Here is a 9,705-nt window from a genome sequence, read left to right on the forward strand (position 1 = left end):
GTGATCCCATATTTTAAACTTTAGTTAGTGTGTAATGTTGTTGTTAGAGTATAAATAATATCTGTAAAATTCTAAAGCTCAAAGTTCAATACCAAACGAGACATTTTATTTAACAGAATTCGCCTAAAAAAACGACTCGTTTGAACTACATTCCTCTAGTTCCTGCAGTAATGACCTCACTAAAACTAACCTCCGCCCACATCAATACACAAACAGGGGGGGCGTTGTCTTCTTGCACTCCAACGGACAAGAGGAAGATTTGCGTTTGTGTTTGTCAACATGTCGTCGAAATGCTGTTATTTTCATCTCGGAGTCCAATAATCTTTGTTTGGCCTTCCCAGGGATGCTGTACTTGGAGGTTAATGGTTACAATTTATGTTTAACTCGGTTCCTGAAAATTATAATCCACATGTAAAACTATGTGCAGCACATTTTGCTGAGGACAGCTTTCTCAATTTCAATCAGTTTGATGCCGGATTCGTACAAAGATTATTCTTGAAAGATGGAGCAGTTCCCTCTTTGTCTGGAGAAGGTGTTGTTTATAAACAAAACAAATGGTATGTGTATTTTATTATTTAAATTGGTGCGTTTAACAGTTTCTGTAACTTATTACACAAAGGGCAATGCTGTTTACCTTTGTAAACTAAATGTTAGGGCTGTGCAAAAAAATCTAATGCGATTTTCATGCGCATCTCGTCAGTAAAAAAGCTGTGATTATAAGTACATCTCCAGCACATGCTCCTACCCACTTGTTTCTCAAAACTAGTCCAATCGCGTTTCCAGGAGGGTAGCCTGCACTCAGCTGCCTTCCAATCACAACACAGGAACCGCTGGCCCAATCAGAACTTGTTACGTATTTCTGAAGGAGGGACTTCATAGAACAAGGAAGTCATCAGCTTGTTTTTATGACAGTGAAAACAGCGGTATACAGATAGGTGAACTGTGTGAAAAATACTGTGTTTTTTTACAAGCGAAACATGAACACATGTTATATTGCACACTGTAAACACAATCAAAGCTTAAAAAAAGCACTAAAACGGGACCTTTAAGGAAGTCCTGACTGAAGTTTTACTGTGTTTGAAAGGAATTAAATAGTCAAACTTATTTTGGTTCACAAAGGAAGTGTAAGATAAGCAAAGCTGCTTACACACAAAGCTTAGAATTGGGCTATTGTTCACCTCCAAAAAACAAAAATACAGGAAAGCAGTGCAAGAAAAGGCGTTGATCTCATTGTTTTATCCTGTTCCTCTCTCCAGGCAAACATGTGCATCAAAATAAATCCTTTGCTGTTTGCGCCAAGGCTGGAAGCTCAAGACGTGGCCTTTTGTTGGCATTTGCTATCAGGTTTTTATAATCCATCATAAGGCCTGTATCTGTACCCTTGCCATCTCGCCATAATACATTCACTGACCATGTCGCACTGACCCAGGCAGAGAAGTCAACAAATGGATTCTCCATTATGCATGTTCCATTTATTAACAGTTTCTTCACTAGTTACTTCCCCACAGCCAAGAATACATGAATACTGAAATGCTTTTGACAGAGGCGTCGCTGGGTTTCAGTGAAGCGCTTTGAAAAGCCACCTCAAAGAGAAAGGATTGAATTCTTCATGTTGAGAGGGCTGGAAGGGCACAGCATTATGGGAAAAGTTCATAGCAGTGTCACCATATGCAAATACGGTTACTTTCAGTACTGTGATACTTGATAGACCTTGATAGAGCTGTTAGAACTGTATTTAACTGTTTATGAATCAGTCAGAGTGACTCCCTCTTATTTTACTCTTACTTTCATGTCAGTTATTTGTGTGCTCTGGGTAAAAATCTTCTTGATAGTTTGGATTAAAAGACTATGGCACTCTGGTCGCTTATGAGAGTGGAAGAATAGTTTCACTGTAGTCTAGTTAGCAATAAGGATCATTGCATTCATGAACTAACAGCTAAAGTAGGGATAACATCTAGTTTGGCCAGTGGTTAAGCATAATCTCATGCTGTGGGGTTTAATATGTATATAGATTCAAATGAACAACTGAAATGACTGAAGATCTGGACTAGCTCATGCTCTTCTCAAGACTTTTGCTCAGATACCAGAGCACAAACCCTCACCTCAGTTTTCTGTTTCAAACTTTCACATAGCATCTTTAGGTTATAACATTAACAATTCAAATCCAGATTTTGTTTATCAAAGATTTATTTAACAATTGTATTTACCCCCCCCCCCCCCCAAAAAAAAAATAATAATATGATAAATCCATCATTTTTGTGTCGTTTTTTTCCAATATGCAATAAATTCATTGAATCAAGCTCCAGGCCGTTCAGCGCTCATAAACCCACATATAGCAGTCTCACCTTGGTCAAATGTTCTGGAATTGTCCACTGGCTCTGATGTCTCTATAGTGGTTAAACATGAGATATAATTTGTTTTGGTAACTTTAACGGCCAGTCTTTGGTCTCAATAATCTATTTTTTTTCCAGAGCAAATTGTTTTGGCTGAGGGCAAAAGATCATGACGTTAAGTTTTATGTAAAGTTAATGCTGTATATCAGAGCGCTGCTTTTGTACTTTTGACTGTATTGTCTAGCAACTTTTATGATGGCTGTTTTTGTTGTTTATTATTGGAAAAATTATATTTTATATTCATAGTAGTACTTAGTATTAACTTAGTCAGATGCAGGTAATCACACTCGCTTAGTCAGTCTCTCTTATAATAATCTACATATAGTACAGAAAGCTTATAATACAGTGATACAATAAGCTTTCAACGAAGCAGCTCAACGTTACTTCATTATTTCGTTAAGTTTTCAAATTAGTAACGGATCTTGAGCTCAGCTGTCATACTGTCAAAATGAGATTTGAATCTGTGACGGAAGGAAGTATTTCTGCAAAAAAGGGTTTTTAAAGACACTCCGTTGATGTTTTTCTTCTACAGTATATTTACACACTCCTGCTGCCGAACTGTTGTATAAATGCAATGTCACACTCGTAGACATGAGATATTGCTGTATATCAGCAAGCTGTGATTACCTACATAAGTAATCACGGTGTGCCGATATACAGCTATATCTCATGTCTATGAGTGTGATATTGCTCAGGGCCTGGTTCCCCGATAACGCTCACTCTTAGCGCGCTAAGAAGACCTCGAAGGATATATCTTACCAAAGTTGTTTATGATCCTAAGTGTGTTCCCGAAAAAGTCCCTTAGAAAGCTTCTTAACACGCTGCCTCTTATGTCTGACGTTACAATGGCGCTGTTCCGATTGAGGGTGCTGAATTAGTTGGCATCGATTGCTCATGAATCGATTTTCCTCTTCACGCGAAGGTGCAATACAGCGTTAAGAAAGACAACACGTTCTATGCAAATGAAACATTCCTCAAATTATTACAGTAACATTTATTTTAACATATTTTAAGTTATCAGTAGAATATAGACTATGAATTAAATTATTAAATGGTCAGTAATATGTTCACACGATATGTTGTGACGGTTAGACGAACTGGGTATCCCTTGCTAATCATCCACCCTCCTTATCCAATTTTGCCACTTGTGCTGCTTCTTGACATGGGTTTAACGACTTTTAAAAATTATATAATACACTTTATATTAATGGTAAGGTACTTTACAATCAGATTTCATTGGCAAGCAGCTGCAGTTACTTATGTTTAATGCAGTATTGGTTGCCATTGGTTAATGTTTTCAATAAAAAGCAACCTATCTACAATGAACAGAGAGAGAGAGAGTTAGATACAGAATATGCTGGGGAAGCAACATAAAAAAGGGCACCAAGCTTCTTGTCAGAGAAACTTGAAGTTTTGCTGGACCTTGCCACCAGATCAGAGATCACACCCCTATGGTCCACTATAACCTGCACGTTTATGGCCGCATATCCCTTTCGCAATAAGTAGCCTGGGCCTAATCAATCACTGAAAAAAAAAAAAAAAACGTAGTGCTGCAAGCAGTTGGACTTCAGGGCTTAAAGCAAAATTCCGCCGCGTTAGCCTGGCAAGCGCTGGTCTAAGAAGGCCCAGCAGCTCCATAATGAGCTGTCTTGGGAGGTGAGTTTTTTTAATATAGTACGTCAGGCAAAATGTCAAAAGGGCTTAAGTTATGCCAAATAAAAAATTGACATGGACTAAACGGCTTCGCATTCGGCCACATAAAGTCAATTTCATAAATAGGCCTGTATCCATTGCGAACATATTTTATTTTGAGTCTTAAAACGTTCATAACATAAAATCATTGTTGAGCCACAACATTGTCAACATACTATAGTTTTTGACTTGTACTGCACTGTGCTGATTTCTAAAGACTGCTGCACAGTGGCGGTGACTATCGTCTTGATCTCAAACTATTATGCTAAATGCTAAGAGATAGCTTACTATGGTCTAGACCAACCTTAGTAAAGTGTGACTTACAGGAGATATACTAAGCGTACGAACGTGTCGGGAATCGTGCAATAAGGTTAAGAGAGAGGTTAAGGAATAGGTTAAGAACTATTTAGCGATAAGAAGGTTTTGTGGAACCGGGCCCAAGTTCTTTCTTTCTTTCTTTCTGAACATGACAATTTATTACAATTTAAAATTATGTATTTATGTACAGTATGTATGGTATTTATGTAAGTATGTGAAGTAGTGTAGAAGCATTTCATTACCAACAAGGATGACTTTGTGTATCAGAGGCATGAACACACCCTGCATTATGAATAATCTCATTACATCCATATTCAAATCAACCTGTGACTTCTGTGCAATATTGGTATGTCTCTCCAGGCTGCTTCTACTTCTCGAGGCTCTTATCTTTTCGTTATGTGAGCAGGACAGAATACCATACAGCATCCAGAGGCTGAGTTTATTATGAGTTTGAGGGCAAAAGCCAGATAATCTTATTGAAGTCATTGCACCCACTTGTCTCTGGTACATTTTGGTAGAAACTTTAGAGGTTCATTTCTCCAGATGTATTTTGATGTTCCTCTTTGACTAACTTGTTAAACTGTATTAGACTCAAAATTTGGAAAACTTGTAGTTTAGTTTGGGGGGTTATATATTTTTTTAGTGCTTTATTGTTCACCTTAGAAAAACGTGCCATGTGTTTTTATGATAATTAATAGTATATTCTGCCCTACTTATTCATTCTTAATGCAAGTTCATGAATTTTTTAGCTGTGTAAAGAGCCCTGTTTACGATAACAATGTGCTGCAAGTGTGAAGCAGCTGGTGTGATCTTATTACAATCTTGCCTACAGTAAATTTATGTAAATTTGAGCTTTATTACAGGTGGGAATTTTTATGAGGGATTGCCAACATCAGGGACTCATTCACAAGAGATTCTGTCTTGTGTACTGGAGACTGTTGCCATTTCTTCATTTCAGCTAACGGTATCATTCTGCTGTAACTGTATAAATATAAATGAATGTTTTGCTCATCCAGGAAAAAAGAGAGAGAGAGAGAGCGAAAAAAAAAACTCCTCAAAAAGTGAAAATGTGCAGTCATTTACTTAAGGAACTCTTTTTATTTATTTATTTATTTAATTTAATGTTTTTACCCCATTTGACCATTAAAATGAACTTTAATTTATGACATTAAATGCAGTCAGTCATATGAAGTAGTACTGAACATCATGCTCTTCCCTTTTAGCAAGCATGAGGGGCAATGGTAGACCATTATTACTTTTTCTTAAGCATTCTGATTACCATTAATATGGGAGTTCCCTTTCAGTCGGTCACTCTCGACACCACGTTGGTGACCGATGAATATGGGATATCACTTCGATAGACCAATCTACTTTGAGTGTAAACTAAATGAGCCAATGCACATTGGCTTGCAATTATTGCATCCAGGTGCCGCTGATCACTGTGTGAGTATAAGAAGGCAGCAGGTGCAATGCATTTCCAGTTTTTCGCTTCGGAACCGAGCGTTAGTATTGCTCTGCTCAACTGTGTCTGCTGTGAACTACGAGTTCAGCACGCTCTCGGGAGCTTCGTGTTTTGGCGAGACGGCACTTCAGCGGCGGTCGTTCCTGTGTCGAGTGGATTGCACACTTCAGGCAGCACTACCCCTGTCATGTTGCAAGCGGCCAATTCCCCTGTGCACCTCAGCACTAAAAGAGCATTCCCTAAAGAGCAAATTTCTCTAAAAGAGCTTCACGTGTGCGTCTTTGTAAAGACGACAGACCATCCTTATAAGGATGCTGTTTCACCCGTGCGTTTCTGGGTGTGGTCGTTACCTGGCAACGGGTGATGGTTACGACCACTGCCTCACGTGTCTGGGCGTTGAGCACGCTGAGGTGGCTTTCGTGGATGACTCATGTTCGAACTGCGGGAATATGACTATCTCGGAGCTGCGAACCAGGCTCCTTCATATGGCATTCCTCCTTTGGAGTCAGAAGGTTCTGAGGTCACTTTGTGCCGTTCACAATCCAGGCCTGCTCAGTCGTACAGCCGACAAGCTGTCTCGAGCAATGCCCCTGGGAGAATGGCGACTCCATCCCCTGATGGTCCAGCTGATTTGGAGGCGGTTCAGAGCTGCTCAGGTAGACCTGTTTGCTTCTCCAGAGACCTCTCACTGCCAGTTGTTCTACTCCCTGACCGAAGGAACTCTCGGCACGGATGTACTGGCACACAGCTGGCCGCGGGTAAGCAAGTATGCGTTTCCACCAGTGGGCCTTCCCGCACAAACACTGTGCGAAATCCGGGAGGACGAGGAGCAAGTCTTGCTAGTAGCGCCATATTGGCCCATGCAGACCTGGTTCCCTGAACTAGTGCTCCTTGTGACAGCCCCTCCTTTGCCAACTCCTCTGACAAAGGATCTACTGACCCAGAGATGGGACACCATTTGGCACCCGCGTCCAGACCTATGGAAACTCCATGTCTGGTCCCTGGATGGGACACGGAGGTTCTAGGTGACCTACCCCAAGAGGTTGCGAACACCATCACTTCGGCAAGAGCACAGTCTACGAGACACGCTTACGCCTTGAAGTGGAACCTGTTCATCGAGTGGTGTTCTTCTTGCCGAGAAGACTCTCGAAGATGTCCGATTGCAGTCGTGCTGTTCTTTCTGCAGCAAGGGCTGGAGCGAAGGCTGTCTCCCTCCACCCTCAAAGTCCAGGTTGCTGCTATAGCTGCGTACCATGCGTGTGTGGGAAGTCTTTGGGTAAGCATGACCTCATCGTCAGGTTGCTTAGAGGGGCCAGGAGGTTGAATCCATCCCGACCCCCCTGTATACCCTCTTGGGACCTGTCTCTAGTGCTTAAATCACTACAGCAGGGCCCATTCGAGCCTTTGCATTCAGTTGAGCTAAAGTTTCTTTCATTGACATTCTGCTCCTGCTTGCACTGGCCTCTATCAAGAGGGTGTGGGACCTGCATGCATTTTTGCTCGAGGATTTGTGCCTAGAGTTCGGGCAGGCTGACTCCCAGGTAATCCTGAGGCCCCGGCCTGGCTATGTGCCCAAGGTTCCCACTACACCCTTCAAAGACCAAGTGATGAACCTGCAAGCACTGCCCCTGGAGGAGGCAGACCCAGCCCTGGCTTTGCTTTGTCCCGTCCGAACATTAAGGTGCTACGTAGACACGGACACAAAGCTTCAGGACCTCAGACCAGCTCTTTGTCTGTTACAGAGGCTGGCAGAAGGGGAGTGCCGTCTCTAAGCAGTGAGGTAGTGCTTTGACAACGGTTAGTGGAGCTACTTGTTCTGAGCCCTGGCCTACACCTAATAGGGGCACAGGCGGCTCGCACAGGGCACTGGGAGGGGCAGAACCCATGGCGCTTTGATAGGGATCCCATATTCGTCAGTCACTGACATGGCGTCGAGAGTGAACGACTGAAATGGAACGTCTCAGTTACGTATGGTAACCCTCGTTCCCTGAAGGATGGAACGGAGACGCCACATCCCGTCGCCATGGTTGCTGTACCGCCGTTGAGCTGCTCTCGCAGTGATCAGCGGCAGCTGGATGCAATAATTGCATGCTAATGTGCATTGGCTCGTTTCGTTTACACTCGAAGTAGAATGGTCTATCGAAGCGATATCCCATATGCGTCGCTCACCGACGCCGCGTCTCCGTTCCCTCCTTCAGGGAACGAGGGTTACCATACGTAAACGAGATGATACAGTCAAGTGCGCAAAGGTTTTTTTAGTCTTGCACAGAGAAAATGTCTTCATGTGTGACGCAAAGCCAGGAAAATGATTTGGCATGGGCCAATTTCCTAATCTTGTATTTTATTTTTATTTTATTTATCTGTGTTATATTTTATTAAATTAGTTATTTATTTGTATAAATGTTATTATTTTATTTTATTTATTTATTTGTATTTGTATATTTAGTTTTCTTCTCAATTGGATCAGACTGTAAAAAGGTATTTTATTTAAAAATAAATTGTTTTATTTTTATTTTCTTTGTTCATTTTATTTATTTTGTCATTTACATTATATTATTTTAATTACTTACTTTGAAATAAAAAAAAAATTCTAACTTCCAAAAATAGACATTCATAAGCTTAATCCTTCTAAAAACTATTACTGTAATTTTTTATTTATTTATTTTTTTAATTCTCTGTGATTATTCCCTAGTAAGGTATAGTAAGGAGTGCACATACTGGAATTTAAAGTACCTTTCAGGATCAGTCTCTCTCACCTGAATATGATTATCCTGTCTGTTTCTATTCTTATCACAAGCAAAGGTCTGATTGAAAGTGAACCAACAGCCAGGAGGACAACACAGGAACAGGCTGAAAAATGGATAGTAGAGAAAAAAAGATATTATATAGCAGTGCGGGAAAGATGCTTTGAGCCATGAAGTGAGATGTCAGTAGAAGACAGTTGAATTAGTGTATGGGTTTACTGTACCAGATATATGCCATATTCTTAAAAGCATCAAGGCGCTATTTTTGCATTTAGTGAATCCATTTCTGTCAAAAGCTTGTGACACTTCAGTAGGTCAAAAAAAATAATAACAATAATAATTATTTTTTCAAAAAACCTTCCAGCAGAGACTTCACACAATTATTTCAGCGTGGGACCAATTAATTTAATTAAAAACATGATTTATAAAAGCTGCTGTTGTTGGTCCAAAGGAATTTCTGTTTGATTTCATGTTGTTTTTCCATCACACAAGACAATTTAATTGATTTTTAATAACAGCTGCATGTGAAGTCATTGCATATGAAGTCAAAATGTGCATATCAGGCAATCAAACAGTTTTCTTCATGCTTTACATTGCCATTTGAGACCATTGCTTTAGAATTATGCCAATAGGTAATTTTTCATCCACACTTGAGAGTGTATAGATTCATTTATTCACAGAATTGATTGACTGTTCGAAAAAAAAACATGACATATGGTAAGAATTCAAACACATTTTCACCACGTCATCATGTGAGTGAGCTTTTAACATCTTAACCTGCGAGAGAGGTTGTGATTGATTTCTATTGAAGTCAGCAGAAACTCACTAGAATATACAACAGTGGTAGAAGCCATTACATTTAATAGCATAGTCTGCAGTGTGGCAGTTTAATGGACATATCCTCACTGACTTCCCCCCCAATCTGTGCAACTGAAAACATTAGCCTTATGTCAGTTTCTGCCAGAGCAGTTCTCCAACAAATGCTTTGCTCACCCTCACAGTGGTAAATTTCATTTCAAACCTACATGTGAGATAAAAGGGCATATTTTAGTCACCGTCTAGGAAGAATGCCAAGCATAACACAGACTGGAGTGTG

The sequence above is a fragment of the Carassius gibelio genome, chromosome A24, assembly GCF_023724105.1.
Source record: "Carassius gibelio isolate Cgi1373 ecotype wild population from Czech Republic chromosome A24, carGib1.2-hapl.c, whole genome shotgun sequence".
Lineage (NCBI taxonomy): Eukaryota > Metazoa > Chordata > Actinopteri > Cypriniformes > Cyprinidae > Carassius > Carassius gibelio.